Below are 19,961 nucleotides of genomic sequence, written 5' to 3' on the forward strand. Positions count from 1 at the left end.
TTTTCTGATCTACATAAATATTATATATGTCTTGTGTTTCCATTAAATTCCTCTTAATAACCTACATCTCTTGTTCCCTCTCAGCCAACATATCTAGTCCAATCATCGCTATGTTCACTGTATCACTCCAGTTGATAGGAGTATTACAACTATGACTATAAAGAGCCTCAAATGGAATCATCCTCAAGGATTCCCAATTCCCATTATTATATGAAAAATCCACCAGTGGAAGATACTCCTCCCACTTCCTCTGTTGAAGCATGACATACATCCTCAACATATCCTCAAGAATCTTGTTAATCCTCTTTGTCTCTCTATCTGTTTGTAGATGATAATTTGTACTGAAAGATAACTCTGTCCCCAAGCCTACAAACAGATCCTTCCAAAACTTGGAAGTGAAGTTGGCATTTATGTCTGATATGGTCTTCTTAGGAACACCATGCAACCTCACTATCTCCTTAATGAAGATATGAGCTACCTCACTAGCTAAATTAGTAGACTTCACTGCAATAAAGTGAGCTACCTTACTCAACCTGTTAACCATAACCATGATGGAATCATGTTGTCTCGATGTTCTCGAAAACCTATAATGAAGTCCATGGAAATGACCACCCATTTCCATTCTGGAATCGGAATAGGCTGCAATAAAACAACTGGATGCTTACACTCTGCTTTCACCTGCTAACCGTCTAAGCACTTCTCAACAAAATCAACCACCTCTTTCTTCAAGTTTGGCCAATGATAGAAATTCTCAACAACTGTCAAAATATTATCATATCTTGGGTGGCATGAATACATCTCAACATGAAACTCCCTCAAGATAATATTTTTTAACTCACTACTATTTGGCACATCAATCTTGTTCCTGAATTTGACCAAGCCATCTACCGTGAGGTGATACTCCTCATATCTATCACCTTCACTCTGCTGGTTCAATATTTTCTTTAGTTGCTGGTACCCATCATCATGCTGCCCTACATGCAAGATCCACTCTTGTAAATCTGTCCCATATGAACTCACAAATGAAATGTGATTCACCTGCACTCTCCTACTAAGAGCATATGCAACCATGTTCTCCTTGCCCCTAATGTATTTGATATAAAATTTAAACTCACTGAGGGTAGCCAACCATCTAGCTTGCTTGGAATTCATATTAGGTTGTTCAAACAAGTACCTCATCCCATTGTGATCACTCATCAAGATGAACCTCCTGCCAAGAAGATAATGTCTCCACATATACAATGCATGAATGATAGCTTCCAACTCAATATCATGATTCACATAGTTCCACTCGTGCTCATTCAGATTCCTTGACTCATAGCATACCACTTGCCCATCCTGATGTTAATTTTTTTTCTTAGGGCTATATTGTTCTTTTCTTTGATAATTGCATTTCATCATTTCCATATTAAATTCACCCCACAACATCATAACATTATTCAAACTTACATCATTATTCAACAACATATGCAACTATATATGAAGAACAATATCATCATCAATGTAGTAGAACATAAAGGAACAATAGAGGAAAATCATTCACACATAGAGACACCAGGATTGGTTGGAGACCTAGGCAAAACCCACTATGGGGAAAACCCTTTCAAATTCTTCTTCTTATTAAATTGTCATTGAATGATTCAAAAAAAGAGTACAATTATCCATATCTTCATCTATACAACTATCGAGCAAAATTAACTAAACAATATCATGAGATGAACCCAACAATGCCAATAATAATAAAAAAAACCTTGATTTAGAAGCCTGTGATCAACTGTCACTATTTACGGTAAATTGTCGAACCCTGTAGTCAACGAGTGAAATCTGTGATCAACTAAAAAACAAAACCTTAGGTTGCAACCACACCTAGAGAGTGATGTGTGTGTAACTAAAACCCTCCAACCACACACATGATCCTACTAACCTTCGGTTATGACCAAAATCTGCCTTGTCATGCCTTGCAGTGTGAAACCAAAAAACCCTAAACACGTGCAGGCTTCAGACCTGACAATCTTAGACTTTGTGAGTAAACTATCCACGAACTATCTCAGACCTATGCGAGCCAAACCAAATAAAGAAGTAGAATGATCATAATGATGATGTCCAAATTAGGTTGAGGTCACTTGTATTTATAGCCTTTCAAGGGAGTCCAATTTTCTTTATGGACGACCTGATCAATTATGCACATGTAGGATTTAATTCAAAAATACACTTTCTCTTATCCAAATTGAGCGCTTCAATAGTAAAAAATGGTCCTCTCGAAAAGAGTAATCTTGTACCATGGTTTGAATTTGTCATTGAGCTACAAAATTAACACTACCTCTCATCTAGGGATAAATTCCAACTACATGATGTAATTACCGCAAGAATCCTATCATCAAATCATATCCAATCAAGTGTCTCCTCATCAAATGCCATCACTTGCTCATCTCTAGACATATATTCTTATTCTAAACATTCTCGAATCTAAAAGAATAATAATTTGACATTGAAGGGGAGCCTAAGCTACCACCCTCTATCCATCGAGGAGCCACTACTACCACCCGGAATCGCTGCCATTGGGGAGCCCAATGCTACTACCTGAGAAACATCAGTAGGGAGCCAATTCTATGACACACATCAACATTGGAGAGCCTATCTCAATCTGAAACAACATCATGGAGCACATCTCAACCTAAAACCACATCGGGGAGCTTAGTGTCAACCAAAATTTCATGGGGGAGAAAATCATCTTCAACCCCATATCGAGCAATAGGTGATATAAGGGAGCACATCTCAACCCATCCTATTTCCCACTGATATTCCCAATAATGAGCCTCAAGAGTCATGTGATATAACACTTGCGTCATAATCTGATCTTGGTGAGATACCTGACTTACCAAAGCTAAGGTTCATACACCCCCAAGCCTCCTCAACCTGTTGGCCAAACGGGGAGAGAAATTCCCAACAAGCCAAACTTGTGGGTATGATTCCAACTGGGATATACTCTACATAGACTTATATAGGGAGAGATACCTGACTTGTCACAATAGATAAGGGTCACACACACCCTATGGGTGACATATAGGGGAACAACATCTACGACCCTATTGTCCAGAGATCCCTCAACCCCAGGAGCCTTCCATCTCAATTACTCACGTTGGTAGCTCACACGAGGGGGAAGAGTTGACTCGGTGTTCTTGATCAATCCTTCTCTCTATAGATTAAAACATATCATCGTGCTCATATATGGTACCTACTTAATCATCATGTCGCAATAGAAATAGTCTCATGTTCATACAGGACATCAAATCAAATATTATATTAGAACAAATATATATATCACAAAAAGGATACCTTATTCATCCTCCCTCTCATGGAGGCAACAACCACAAGCCTAAACTTGTTTCGTACAAAAACAACGGATGAAGATATCTCAGTCTCATCTATATACGAGATTCTATGTCAATCAGATCCCACTTATTATTGTCGCAACGCATCCCTGTCATATCTTGAACCTGCTCAAACAACTCTCTAAAGAACTTCTTCAAACTGCCTCATAGCTAGCCATGTTAGCAACATCATACCCAACATCGGTCATGCTTAAAGCTACAAACTTTTCATCCAAAAATATCATTGCAGATCTCATACTAAGGAAACACCCATATGTACTCCTCTTATCAATAACAATCCCAAACAACATTGGTACATCCATCTAGTCACATATCATAGGAAGAATATCTCGGACCAAAAATTGATCGTTCCCTGCTAATATCTCAAAGGGTGCTTAACGACAACTCAATGTGTATGAAGTGGCTCAGTCATGAATTGACTCAGATTCTATGCAAAATACACACACACACACACACACACATATATATATATACCGATGGGTGTTCACACGGAACATCAATGCTTCAATCAATTGTCGGTTGTTTATTGACATTATGGCTAATGTGTTGTCCTTGATGGAAACCTACTTGATAAATATGTAAACATTATTATAACAAGATGATTATATAGGTTGGAACAGATTCTACAAAAGTGATGAATAGAGAAATGACAGTTAGAGACAAATAGATGTTGAATATAAAGTTTGGAAAAGTATACGCAGATACTATACAGAAAGGTTGCGTACATACGTAGGTACTGTGAAGAAAAGTCACATACAGAATCCGCACCATGGTAAATTGAATACCAGGGGTCTTTGATGATTCCCGTGATTACAACAAGAATGTTGCAACTCCCAAGGCTACCAACTTAAATTATCAACTCAGGGTTCATACAAACTTAAGAGGTATCGACACTATATGTGCATCATACAATGTGTCATTCTTTCGTTGATCTGATGTAATGGAGTGAGTGTCATGAAATAAAAGCCTAAAATAATTGCATAAATGGAAATGTTACTCTATTTGCAACAAATGGAAATGCTACTTTCTCAAATGTAAACATTAATCCTAACTACAAGAAGGTAAAGGCTATGCTATTTGCAAGAATGACAAGTACTTGTCTATTTGCAGAATGTAAACCTTGTGCTACTTGCAATAATGAAAATCATTAGTTTAATTGCAAAATGTGAAAAGTTTCTTTGAAAAGAAACTAATCTATGCAAGAACAACAATTTGTAATTTAAAACCTACGAGCATGAATTCAAAAAAATAGGCCTAATCTACTTTGTTAAAAGGAAATTCCTAAGTGGTGTTTATTCTTCCCCAATCATGGATTTAGAGCCTAGGGGTCATTATTCAAGACTAAGGGAAAAAACCAAAACTTTTGGAGCAAATATGGTCAAGTTTACATATGCTACAAAAGGTGCTACAGGAGGCCCTGTTTTACTACAGGAGCGAATTAATTTTCTGAATTAAAAAGTAAATCAAATGAAAATAGGATGGGAAATTTTTTGTTATTAAGTAGGATTTACTAAGACTCCAGTCCAAATGGAATCACTCCAAAATACCCTTGTTAATACGTGCTAAAAAATAGCAGAAAATTACTACTCTAAAAATTGGAAATTCAAGAACTAGTGAGCTAGTTAACCTACCAAATGCCTAACCTAATCAAGTGAAAATGCTATGGGGTGAATTTTGATATTAAATTGAATTTTTTTATGACCTAATGCAATTGTAATGAACTCAATTGAATCTCATTAACACGTTCTAAAAAATATCAGAAAATTACTACTATTTCGCTACAAGGGTTTCCAGAAATTCTAGATTTGTGAACTAGTAAACCAATCCAAGTAGCTCAAAGACGAATATTAATTTTCAAAGCTATCCTAAGGCTTCATAATTCTTGTGATTCTATAAATAACCTGCAAAAAAACTCACTTCAATCATTTGACCAATGTAACCTAGAACAAAAGAAACATGAATAGTAAATAAAGAAATAAGAGATGCAAGTGAAAAAAACATTCAAAGGAAATAAAGAAATTTTATAAGAGGGATCTGAGGCTCCTGGGATGGCCAAACCCAAGGAAACTCGGAGTCCTATGGAGGAAGCAATCCTTTAGAGGCTAAAAATGGCACCAAAATTCATTATTTGAATCAATCCAAGTACATCCTTGGTAGAAATGAAAGTGGAGTTGCTAAATAACAAGTTTTCCCCACAAGAAGACGAAGAAATACATGCCCCTAGAGGCCAATTTGAATTGGTACTTATACAAATTGATGAGGAAGCATTATCCTTGAAAGAAGGAATATTTTCCCTCCAAAATCCCTCAAATAGTGGATCTGGTTCTCAACACTAGGAATCTGCATTAAATGACAAGGAGCACATTCCTAGATTTTCTCAATCACTGGAGCTCCAAAATTTGTGCAATAATTTCATAATATATTGTTAATTCATTATCCAGTCTTGATCCTCCTGTAGTAGGGAGCAAGTCCCTATATTATCTCATTCAAAATTTACTCCATATTCTCTCAATGTTTTGCAAAAATAAATAATATTAGGCACATAATATGCAATTACCTCTAAACCTTCCTTAAAACATATTAAAGCTAAAAAAAACATTATTAAGTGTATAAGGAGAGGTTTAATATAGCCTTAATGTGCCTTAGAAAGGTTAGATGGACCTTAATTTGTGTCTAATTTGGAGGCCCATCATACCCCCTACAGAAACTGTTGCTCATCCTCTGAGCAACCTATTCATCCTCCTTTCCCTACAGTTCTTCATGTATGCCGGCCCATTTCATCCTTTGTTTGTTGGTCCATGCATTAGTCCTCCTGCTACTCTTCTTGCTACTCTTCTATTTTCATTTCTTCCCCTATCTTAGTTTCCCATGGAACTTCTATTGCAGGTTTAGGCTGCTTCTTTCTCTTATGTGATTCTTTAATTGTAATGGTTTCTATTTGTGAGGGCAACACCTTGCTTTCGGTTTGTATTCTTGGTATTCGTATGGCACTTCTCCTTGCAAAAAGAAAAATTCCTTGCATGTTACCTCATTACTAATGTCATTCTCATTGAAGTCTAAGCCTCTTACTGCTGATACAATTTCTTGGCCATGACACATCATATTGTCCATCAAATTCTTATGAATACCCTTGACTAGAAATCTAAATTCTCTTTGCTCATTAAATTATGGAATTGAAAATGCTTAACAAAGAGCTCTTTCTTCTAACAGAGGGATAAATTATGGTTAATAAACAGAAGAAAAATAAATGAATGATGTGATGACCAACTTACTGACTTGGATACCTTTCACCCTTGGAGAATTTACCATTATACTACCCGACTATCTGTAGCAAATCCTTTGCATCTTTGTTGTGTTTCTTTTAACCTTGTAGCAATTAATTAATCATTATCCAACACCCTAGTAGCAATTTTTTTCTCTTGTAGCCCTCTGTTAACTTCCTGTAGCAATCTATCTATCTCTTGTAGCAACTTTTCTCCTTCCTATAGCAACTCTATTTCTCTTGTAGCAGCTCTATTTCTCCTGTAGTAGGTATGTTTTCTCCTGTAGCGGCTTTATTTCTCCTGTAGCGGCTATGTTTTCTCCTGTAGCATTGCTGGTACTCCTATAGCAACCAACCCGAATCCTGTAGCAACTATTATTTGCATGCCAAGAGGTGGTGGGTCCACCTTTTTATTCTTTTATTGATTTGTTTCATTGTTTTTTTCATTTTTTTCTCTATTTTTTTCATTGCATGAAAAATAAACTCAAACTTCTTTGAGTTAACTAAGTTGTCCCTTACCTACCTCTTCACACTCCTTTTCCTCCATCACGACTAAATCGTTACATCTCACTTTCTCAAGTCCTCTTCACTTATGTCTTTTCCTCTCCCCCATGAGCGGGTGTCTTGGTAGAAAAGTGAAGTTAACAACTAGATAAGGCCGAGGCTTCTTTTCTACTGAGTTTGGCTATAAAAAACTTTTCCTTCATACACTTACAACATTTTTTTGAGCTAAAATAATTATGTAGGAGAGGTTTTGATGATTGCATACCTGGGCCTTACCCTTGATGTATTTTTGCAGGTGATATTGAGGTTATTGATATGAATGTTGAAGTTGCCTTTGGTGGTTCTAAAGCTACTAGTGATGATCCTTTGAAGGTTGCATGCTGCTTCTGAACAAAGGTAATGGTTGAGATTCTAGCTTCTTGAGGTGTCATCTTCTTATTCTCATTTCTCCATGCATTGGCTTTGCTCTAGAAGTTTTTTTTTTTCTCTTGAATTGTGCTTGATTGATCAAAGTTGTCACTATACGTATTGTTGATGGTTGATCAAGCTAATGTTGTTGGTGATGATTAGTGACCCTATACTAGCCCCGCAGAAGTTGTGTATGCCCAAACTCAGGGAGATGAACCTGTTAGCGCTTGAAATTTCACCTCAGGCTGAAAAAGGTAAACTCCAAGGCAACATCAAACCACTTAGCCTCGTAGCTAGCCCTACGGGGCAGGAGAGGGCTCTCTCCGGTCTATCTCGATAAAGATCTTCAAAGGGCGAGATAACCAATAAGGAAACACTGATTTTAGGCTAGTAAACTAATAAAAGGTTTGAATTGGGAAGTTTTAAGATTTTGGTGGAAAATCGGGGAAAGGCAATTTTGGGTGCGGGGATTGGACACAGTTTTTGCAGGGGGTTCTTTGGGGCAAGGTAGGAGACTGTATTGATGCCTTTGAATTAAGTGAATGGATAGGAATGACCGGTGAGGGGCTAAAGAGAGCAAGAAACCTTCAAGAGTTCTCTTTAGACAGATGAAAACATAAATATTAAGCAAACTTAAAAGCAGAGCATGGCAATCATGAATTCTACTTTAACACTTCATTTTCCTAATTTGCAGAAGGAAAAGTGAGAAGATGAATCACATAACAAACTTACAAGTACAAAGAGAAACACACCATCAATACATGTAACCACAGGAATCCCAAAAAGGACTGCAAAACCCTGGTCTTTCTTCCTTTGCCAAAATTGCAGAGATACAATGAGTAATACAATAGAGCTTTCTCCCTCAAGAGTCCAACCCTCCAACCTCTGAAAATGACTAAGAAAATACATAATATAGGCAAGATAACACCTTTCCTTGCCTCTAGGAGTCGAGCTCATCCTTCTAGGAGCTGTTTCAACCAATTCTAAACTGAGCACTAAAATCTAGGCAGTCAAAACAACTTGCCTCTATAAGCTAGGAAACCAATTCATTCATTAAATGTATGCTATTTCATGAGTGAATCTTATAGAGTAGGTAAATAAGTGTCATGTCAACATGAAAATACATTAATTACATCAAAGAGGGTGAAAAATCCCATCACAAGTCAAAACTGGTCAAAGCTGGGCGAATTCCTGAGCTGTAGATGAATTCCTGTGAAAATTGCCCAACGGGTCGCGCACTTTTCCTGAACGGGTCGCGCTACTTTGGAGCTGATTTTGAGGTACTTCCAGGTGTCCAAATGAGGCAAAAGTGGGCTTGTTGGAAAGGTATGGATGTATACTTTCCAACCCAAGTGGAATCTCTGAATTTTGGGATCATTTGCCCCTCCAAAATTGCAATCTCCCAAGACTGCTTCCTGTGTGTCAAAAAGGTGGCAGAAAGTCATTTTTTGCTTGTTTTCTGACTTTCTGGAGGCTCAAAACTTGGTGAAATTTCTTGGCAATGGCTGAGCAAGTGTAACTTTCCATGAAAAATCCATAAATGCTGAGTTTTCCCAAAATGGAGTTGCCCAACGAAAGGGTCGCGCTGGAGAAAACCTGTGTTTGGCACAAAAAATTCACAATTGACAAAATTTTCTCCAAATTTCTTGAAATTTGGGCTGGGAGTCCCCAATAAAGTACCATGCTCATTAAAAGAGGCTTTGGCCAAAATTTGGAGTGGATCGGGCCTTTTCCGTCGTTTTAGTGCCTTGGCCAACCTCCTTGGATCTAGCGATTGTAATTTTGACATTTCTTTAAAAACATGACACCTGTGCAAAAAGTGAAAGAGGTTTTTCTTCTTTGGCATGTTTTGGACAAAAACCTCTCTCAGTTTTCCAAAATTCATCTTTGATTGCTCTGACACAGCTTTTGAGTGCGACTTGTCCCGATGTGTGAAACAAGGAATTTTGTCGAAATGGAGTGAAATGAAGGGGATAGGGGGCTTCTAAATTCTTGGGGAAATTTTTGGGAGTGGGGAGGGATGTTAGGAAGCAGGGGAAAGTGGAATCGCGGAGATCGAGTGAGGGGAAGGGGTCCAAAAGGGCAAAACACAGGCCCAACCTAGAAAATTGCTAGGTTGTAGCTAGAAACTAGGGTTTGTGCAAAAATGAGGAATTTGGGGGATCTCAGTGATGGGAAGTGTTTTATAAGGTACATGAAAGATAGGGGAAGGTGTATGAACATCTAGATACAAGTTTTTCCAATGATTTGACCGTCCACGAGAAATCACCTTCAAAACCCTAGGAGAGAAATGACCTTGCCTAGGTGCAATTGAAGCATGAACAAGGTGTAAAATGACTCATTAGACACTGACATGATAATGAAAACCCTATGAATGATGATAAACTCAGATGAATGGTGACATGGACCAACATTTGGACAAATTTAGAAGGAGTGAAAGCAAACCCTAGACCTAATGCCTAGTGACCAAATTTTGCTTGAAAACTCTTTGAAATGACAAAATTTGACCTTGACACTTTGAGACCACTTTGTAAGAGCATATTTGATCACTGGAGGAAGGCTGGAAAGAATGACACTAACAGAACCCTCAATGCTTCATGTTGGTCAATTCTTCATTTTGGCGCTTCCAAGTGCTTTTGATTATGGTTTTGGAGGGCTTGTTCAGGCTACTACAGGACTGTGTGTCTTCTTGTAGTTGTCACATAGACCCTCTTAGGATCATTATTTCCTTCAGGTGATACCTTTAAAAATACTGATAATTCATGAGTAATCTGTTGATAAGGATCAAAGGCCTTTTTTGTGGTGGAAGGGATGGAAGAACAGGTGAAAATGGGTTCTTTTCTTGGACAGAGATGAAAATGAGAGTGGAGAAGAGGTCAAGTGGTGTAAAAAATAAATGATGAGGCTATGGTGGACCCCTCCTCTTGTTCCTAGATGAAAACATAAGATTTGAACCCTTTTTCCATGCCAATCACACTCCTATAGCAATTCTGGTCACTCATGTAGCAATCCTGGAATGCTCATGTAGCATAATTATTTTATCCATATCTATCAAATTGTTGATTGGATTTATCTAAAATTTTGTGAGCATGTTTCCATCATCTTTATGCATCTCCCCATAAAAAATATCGGCAAATGGATGCACAAATCTCAAGAAAAAATAAAAATTGTTGTAGGTGATGGAGGCCAATTTATCGAAATTTGTGCATTGGAATTTATTGAAATTCCTTGAGCATGTTACAATCATCCACATGCATCTCCCTGTAGATTCCAATAACTTCTTTACCTTGACACCCTTTTCGCCCATATTTCCTCCTTTTCCTATTCCTATCATCCAAATAAATGCAATAAATATAAGGTTTTGTTAAGGTAAGCACTTATATGTCTTCTTTTTCATATTTTGTCCATATACCTTATTGTTTTATTAAAGTTTGCATTTAGCTATGGAATTGATCTGATTCTGCAGCTAATCCACAGATCCGCAGCTATTTCCATTGTTAACAGGGTTTGAGTGCGCCAACTTAGCAAATGAATATGTGGGTAGATAGAGAATGATCCCCTCATGGATTTCTTCCTATTTACTCGAACCAATCCATCAAGATAATTGCACTGCAACATGGTCAACCATGACAGTCAACTGCAAGATAATGTGCCGGAACAGAGTCCAAGTTTCAAGAGATATTATCGATTTTCTTTTTCAAATAGAAAATCGATGAATAAGCGATATGATTTGGTTTGATAAGGATTGTAGCGAAGATACTTAGGCTTGAATTTCTCATGTTGTTAATTAAGAAAACATTATAAGAACAATGGTCACTTTGTGTTTTGGGGCATGCCACCGTATGTAATTTTGAAAGCATCCTGTTGAAACTATTTTCCGATTAATAGATCTTGGTTCATACATTTTATGTTGCGTTGGTTAAAGCTGTTGACTGCCTCGTGGAGGGCCCCTGCATGCAGATCAGGTCTTTGATTCACTGCAAGTAGATTTTCTTTTATTTCTTAGAATTAATTTGTGGATGCTCTGTTTTATATTTTTAGTATGCAGTTCAATGGAGTTCGCGATTAAATTGATATCTACATTAGTAATTTCATTTTCTTTATACCTAGCATAATTCAATCATTTCATTTTCTTTATACTTAGTATAACTCAGTCATTTTGTTTCATAGTTTAGTTATTTCATAGCTTATCAATCTTGTTTTTGTTTTACTTTTGTATTGAGTGAAGCTGCAATAATTAAGAGTGATAGTCTTTTCTTAGCAACTGAATTCAAGCATATTTCATTTTCCAATTCGATAAAGTAGGATCTCCTTCACATCATTCCATGCTTTCATAGTTAGCCTAGTTTGGTTGCAACATAAAAATCCAAACATAATAAAAAATAGTCTAACAGAGTAGAGTTAGGATCACTATTCAACCATCCCACAAAGTTCAATTCAATTAAGATTAATTTTAGAATAACCAGTTAACAAATCTCAAGGATAATACTCTAATATAGACAGTAACATCATCTCCATACTGATTCTAGATTTAGACATTAACCATAACATAAACACCTTAACGACATAAGTAACTTCTAGCACATACAATGCACTTGTACTTCATCAGTTTACCTGCCTTGGTCAATAATTCATGCTTGCAATTTAAGAACAATAAATTGACTAAACATTTTGGCGCCGTTGTTGAGGAAGTACAAATAGAAGTTTAAAAAAAAACATCAATTAAAAACATGATATGCGTAGGGAAAGAGACTCTAGAGGTAGATTTGTAGGACAAGGAAGAAGTTTAATCCCCACAAATCCACTCACTCCACCACAACTTCGAAGTTCCACACCACCTACTCAAACCTGAATTCCATTTGTAGGACAACAAAGACTTCCTGAAGTCTCAAGATCAGAAATCCAATCCAGAACTTCACCTACTTCATCTACTGAAGCTGTAATTGAAGAAAATCCTACATCCCCAACTACAGGAGTAGTTTTTCTATCTTCCACTAGTGAACAAATTTTAGGAGAAGAATTAGAAATTCCTAGTGAAGAAGAGGAACAAGAAACTTATTTTGGCTATCCATTGATAGAGGAACCAAAAGAATTAGAAGAACCTTACATTAGTTCTAAAGAATCTATCATGGTTGAAGAAGGGGAAGGTGAGGTACACAATGTCAATGGTGAGAAAAATAGGATTGGAGGAGGAAGAGGTAGAGGAGGAGGTGGAGATAGAAATAGAGGAGGGGGTAGAGGTAGAGGAAATAAAGATCCTTTTGGATTTCCCATTTTTTATGAAGATACAACCCTCACAATGAAAAATATTTCACCTTCTATTCTTCCTAATTTCCATGGAAAAAGAAGTGAAGACCCAGAGACATTTCTCTTTGAATTTGAAGTATTATGCAGATCATATGATTATCTGCATGATGCTCAAAAATTGAAATTGTTCCCTGCTACCTTAAAGGATTCAACATTAAAATGGTTCATGAGTCTAGGGATGAATTCTATAAGAACATGGGCACAAATGAAAGAAGCTTTCTTAGAGAAATATAGAGATTATTGTATGCCTCATAACATTAAAGATGAAGTCTTCAAAATGACACAAAAAGAAGATGAGAATCTTGAAGACTTAGTCGAGAGATTTGTCTATAATATTAAAAGAGAAAAAATGGATAATTTGGATGAGGAAACTTTGAAAGCCCTCCTACTCAAAGCTATCAAAGATGAATGGATCGATCTCCTTAACTTAACAGGAAAAGGAGATATTTCTCAATTACCATTTGTAGATATCTGTGATTTATGTGTACATATCTCAAGGGGTAAAGCACGAGTTGGAAAAAGTCCTAGAGACCCTCTCTTATCAAGAATCAATAAATATGCAGCTGGGACAGTCAGTAGGGCAGAATTAGGAAGCTTTCTTGATACTTTCAAGACAGATATTTTAGGGAGTCTAAGTGAACAAATAGACACCCTTAAAATACAAAACAAGCAAAAATCCGAAAATGTTGCATTATCCATTTTTTGTCCTAGATGTCGAAAGAAGCATGCTCTAAGAGAATGTCCTTTAGACTTAAAAACTATAGAAACCTATGCCATATAACCATGACACTAAGGAATGTCCTTCTTTACCAGGTCTCAAGGTTATATTTAATGATGAAGGGATACCAGAACAAGTAGACCCTCTTTACTTTATTGCCAAGAAACCATGGCAGAACTCTCAAACAAATCAACCACAAGGCTTTAGATCACAACAATTTGCTCAGTCTTCACAAAATAATTGGAATCCATCTTGGCAGCCTTGGGCTCAGCCACAATCACAATCTTGGAATCAAGGATGGCAAAATCCTTATGGGGCTTATGCTCAATATCAACAATATTCACCATCCTATCCTAATTTTCCACCACAATTCCTACCCCAATCTAATCAAATTCCTCAAGCCAATCAATTACCTCAAGTCCAAGTTCAAAATCAAAATCCACAGCTCTCCCTACCATTTGCACAAAAATCAAATCAATTACCCGCTCAACCACTTCCGAATCCCAATAATAAAATATCACAACAACAACCTGTTTACAACATGGAAGGGAAAAATCCTCAAACCTATGTAATAACTCCACTAGATCTAAATAATGTTCAATTAAGGTCTGGAAGAGTATTGCAAAGAAAATCCCATGTTGTTATTCAGGAAGCAAGGGCAAATCTTCAAAAACATAAAAATCAATTTGAAGAAGGAGAAACCTATCTCCCTCGTAAAGAGAATAATCAAACAAAAAATGTTCCAATAAATGCCCCTATTATAGAACAACCCTCAGTATCCATTAGACCACCTTTTCCTGAACAGTTGAAAATTGATGGAGTAGAAAAACAAATCACATTGCCTTATTATAATATGATGGATGAATTACAAAATCTCTATACAAAAATTCCTTTATTGCAAGCCATAAAAGAAATACCAATCTTTGCAAAAACAATTAATGAATTAAGTACTCAAAGATTGGGAAGAAAAAGAAAAGACATAAAAAGAATTCAATTAGTTGAGAAAATTGTAGACATCATGACGGGGAAAACAACAATCCAAAAATATCTAGATCTAGGGAGCCCCATTGTGAAAATTCACATCAATGGAATTGAAATACCACACACACTGATTGATCTAGGAACAGCCATAAACATAATGAGTAAACATGTGATGGGTTCACTTAGACTTTCTAACCTTTAATTCACACCAACATTGCTACAATTAGCAAACAGGTCTATAATTAAACCCGATGGTGTGTTAGAAGATGTTTGTGTATCCTTAGATTCTTGGGAATATCCTGTAGATTTCATGGTCTTAACACCCAAGAATAATCTAGGAGGACATCCATTAATCCTAGGAAGACCTTGGTTAGCTACAACTGATGCTTTCATCGGTTGTAGATCAGGTGACATGTTTATCTTAGATGGAAATTCTACAAAGAAATTTACATTGTACCTTCCTGTAAAAACAACAATAGAAATAGAGAATGAGGGATGGATAGATGATGATGATGATATACAACCTGTTTTCACTATTGAACAAGTAAGAGAGGAGGACCAAATTTTAAATCTACTGGAGAATAATGAATCCTCCTCACATTATGACCGTATTCGAAATGAATATCTCTCATCTAGATAAGTATATTTTCTCTCTGTGGAGAAATTTGGGAATTCTTCAATAGAAATTTTTCCAGGTAAAACTTTGAATATTAATAAAAACCTGGAAGAATTACAAAAGAATCAACTGGTAGAAATTTTACAAAAATATTCTTCTGCTTATGCATGGGAATACATTGATATGAGAGGAATTGATCTTAAAACTTGCATACATCATATCTACATTGAACAAAGTGCAACACCAATTAGACAGCCACAACGAAGAATGAACCCAATCTAAAAGAAATTGTTAAGGAGGAATTACAAAAGTTGCTAAATGTAATTTCATCTATCCAATATGAGACAATTAGTGGGTTTCACCCCTAGTAATCATTCCAAAGAAAAATGGGAAATGGAGGGAGAGTATGTATCAATTACAGAGAATTAAATAAAGCAACATTCAAAAACCATTTTCCACTTCCTTTCATAGATCAAGTCTTGGACACATTAGCAGGGAAAAAGTATTTTTCATTTTTGGACGGTTTTAGTGGATATAATCAGATTCAGGTAGCACCTAAAGATCAAGATAAAACCACATTTACCTGTCCATGGGGAACTTATGCTTACCGAGTACTTCCCTTTGGACTATGCAATGCTCCGGCAACATTCCAAAGAGCAGTCCTCGGAATTTTCTCTGATCTTATTCATGATTGTGTGGAAGTGTTTATGGATGATTTCACAGTTTATGGAGATTCTTTTAAAGATTCACTTGAAAATTTAGAAAAAGTTCTAATAAGCTGTAAAGAAACAAATATTTCGTTAAGTCATGAAATTTTTTTTATGATGTTTAATGAAGGAATTATTTTAGGTCACCATATTTTAGGAGATGGAATTAAGGTAGACTCATCTAAAGTTGAGGTCATTTCTAAATTATCAATGCCAAGCTATCAACAAGATGTTAGGAGTTTTCTTGGTTTTACTAGATATTATAGAAGATTTATAGAAAAATTCACAAAAATTGCATCTCCACTCTTTAAACTACTTACCAAATACTGTGAATTCAGTTGGGATTCTAATTGTCAAACTGCCTTTGAAACTTTGAAAAAAGAAAATTTCTGAAGCACCTATCTTAAAAGGACCCAATTGGAAATTGCCTTTCCATATATCAACTGATGCTTCAGATACAACCTTAGGAGCTGTGTTAGGGAAAAAAGACCTTACTCCTTATGCAATCTATTACACCAGTAAAAATTTAACTCCAACAGAGCTAAATTATATTGTAACTGAGAAGGAGTTTTTAGTTGTAGTTCATGCCATTAACAAATTCAAACATTATATAACTGGCTATGAAACTTTCATTCACACAGACCATTATTCCATTAGATACCTAATGAATAAACCAATCACTAATGGAATAATAACCAGATGGCTCTTATTGTTACAAGAATTCAACATCACCATTCTAGATAGACCCGGAAAACAGAATACAATTGCTGACTTTTTATCTAGAATTCAGAATGATAATAATGATCAACCTATGGAGGATAAATTTCCTGATGAATATCTTTTTGTATTATCTACTAAATCACCTTGGTATGAAGATATTGCTAACTATTTAGCTACAGGGAAAATACCATTTCATTTGTCTCCTAGAGAAAAGAGGAGGATAGTTCACAATAGCACATCTTATTCATGGATAAACGAAGAATTATACAAAACAGGACCAGATCTCATCATCAGAAGATGTGTTCGAGAAGATGAGATACCAGAAATACTTAAAGCATGCCATGATGAACCATGTGGAGGACATTTTTCTGACAAAAGAATTGCTTATAAGGTCCTACTTTTAGGATATTATTGGCCTTCCATTTTCAAGGATACCAAGGAATATGTTAAAAGATGTGACAGTTGTCAGAGAATGGGAAAACCTACTCTTTCAAATGAAATTCCATTACAGCCTCAGGTACTCATTGAACCATTTGAAAAATGGGCACTAGATTTTGTTGGTCCAATCAATCCACCTTCAAAGCAAAAAAGGTATATTCTAGTATGTATTGATTATGTCACTAAATGGGTAGAAGCTAAAGCACTTCCTTTTGCTACTGAAAATGTTGTAGTTTCATTTCTTTTTGAGGATATTTTCACTCGTTTTGGTGTTCCAAGAGAAATTGTAACAGATCAAGGAACACAATTTACATCCAGATTAGTGCAAAAGCTTGTGGAGCAATACAAAATCAAGCATCGGAAGTCCACTCCATACCATCCACAAGCTAATGGACAAGTTGAGTCTACAAACAAGGTGATTGAAGCAATTCTTACCAAGACTGTACAATTACATAGGAAGGACTGGGCAAAAAATCTTCCAGAATATTTATGGGCTTATAGAACTACATGGAGAATTACTATAGGACATACTCCCTATGAACTTTTTTATGGGAAGCAGGTCTTACTTCCAATAGAGTTATAGATCCAGACCTATAAAAAAATAGTCCAATTGGATCTTGACTTATCAGAAGCACAAAAGAAAAGGATGGGACAACTCAATGAGCCTGATGAAATAAGACAAGAATCCTTCCATAAAACTAACCTAGTTCAGCAACAGAGATCCAGATGGCATGAAAAATACATTAAAGAAAGGAAATTTCATTCAGGAGATTGGGCATTACTCTTTGATTCAAAGTTCAAAAATTTCTAAGGAAAATTCCAAACTCACTGGCTTGGACCTTATGAAATTGAAAATGTCTTTGACAATGGTGCAGTTAGAATCAAGATTATTGATGAAGAGAAGATTCCTCTTTTAGTAAATGGACATCGATTTAGACTTTATTAGAAGGCATTAACAAAAGAAGAATTTGTCCAAATTTTCCAAGACAATTCAGAATTAAAAATGGTTGAGAAGAATTCCTCTTCTTTTCCACCTTAGAAATTTTATTTCTCTCTATCATAAAATATATATATATATATATAATAAAAAATAATAAAAATAAAAATAAATAATAATGTATAAACATGAAAACCAACAAGTTGTTGGCATGCTTATACAGAAAATTTAAAGTGAAAACCAACTTTTGTTGGCACCTTAAATTTTCTCTCTTTACCATTTCTTCCAAAAAGAAATTCCCTTTTCCTAAGCATCCCTTTCTTTTAAAAAGAAAAAAAAATCTCTCAACTACAGAATTAGTGACTTTCTACAGCCCTAATAAGATTTCTGCAACCAATTTGACAGGAACACTTGGTGGCTCAAATTGAAGAATAATTGACTCCTTTTAAGTGCAAAGTACCTGCAGAAGATATCAAAGGACAAATAAAGGTTAGAAAATCAGTCGAAGGTATGTGATACTTTAATTTTACAATAAGGGTTAACATATTGCATATATGAATTATGTGGACATAGCACTACTAAAATAAAATAAAATCATTGCAAATCATGGGTGATAGTCACTTGTCAAATCCATTATAGTCCACCATTTTTAACTCTTGTCTCGTCCTCATTTCGAATCCATCAATTTGATCATCGAATCATTGAATTGAATGCGTTCCAACAGCTAACTCATTTCTGCAAGCCTTCATTATATTCACTCGTTCTCTCATTTCTCCAAATTCATACAGCCTCTCCATCTCTCTCCATCACAGAACGAAACCCTACCAACACCATTTTTCCCTGTCAAGTAAACAATTCTTGAGACAAAAAATCTCTCACCATGGGCATTATTGTCCAAACAAAACCAATAGGAAAGAAATTCTTGGAAGGATACCATCAGACTAGGGAACTGTTACAGAAAGTACAATGGTTAAAATTCATAGAAAAAATTAATGGTTTCCACAGGGAGGTAATGAAGACTTTTGCACAATCTTTTGATGGAACAGAGGTTGAAATAGGTGATGTCAAGTTCGCAGTAACAGAGTCCCTAATTGCAGAAGCCACCGAATTGCCTAGAGATGGAGAAAAGTGGTTCAAAAACAGAGGAATCGAAGGGGAAAATTGGAAAATCTTCTTGAAAAACCCAAACATGGACATTACAGTCTTAAAAAAAGGTATTCCTAGTTCATCCCTCAAAAGTAAATGGAGAAATTTTCTCCTTGTACTTCATAAATTTATTACTTGTGAAGGTCGATTTGGATGCATGTTTTTCTACCACATTAGGATAATGATGAATTTCCTTGAAGAACATCAAATGAATCTTCCATACTTTCTCTTGCATAGCCTTAAGAAAATGTTAATGAATGTTCAAAAGAAAATCTAGTCTATAGACAATACAATGTACCATCATGGATTGATAAAAATCTTCACTGAGTTTCATCTTCAAAGCATAGGTGACAATTGGGAAAAATTTCTAGTAAGAAATCATTTTGAAGAGAAAACCCCTGAACATCCAAGTGGTAGTAAAACCCTAAGGGGAAGAAAGAGAAAAATGGAAACAGTAATAGAACAAGAACCCCAGTCCCAACAAGAATTATTAGAGGAGGAACTACCCATTGTAGATATTTTGCAGAAAATGAAAAAAGGGAATTTTAGAAGAAATAAAGTCGGCAAGAAAACAAAGGTTTTACCCCAAACCAAAATCCTTCCTCAGAAAGAAAATCCAAAAGAAAACTCAGGGATTGCCAACCACAAGTTTAAGAAGAAGTACCAAATTGAACACGGTACAAAAAGCAACCTCAGGAGTTGCGAAATGCATCGATCTTGAGTCAAAAGAGCAAACTGAAGATCTTGAAGACTCTCCAAGAGAGTCACTGAGACTGTCACCAAGGGTGTCACCACCTCCCTTCTATTCACCTCAAAGAAGTCCAG

The sequence above is a fragment of the Pinus tabuliformis genome, chromosome 9 (assembly GCF_031772625.1).
Source record: "Pinus tabuliformis cultivar Carrire ecotype Pingquan chromosome 9, CPIR1, whole genome shotgun sequence".
NCBI lineage: Eukaryota > Viridiplantae > Streptophyta > Pinopsida > Pinales > Pinaceae > Pinus > Pinus tabuliformis.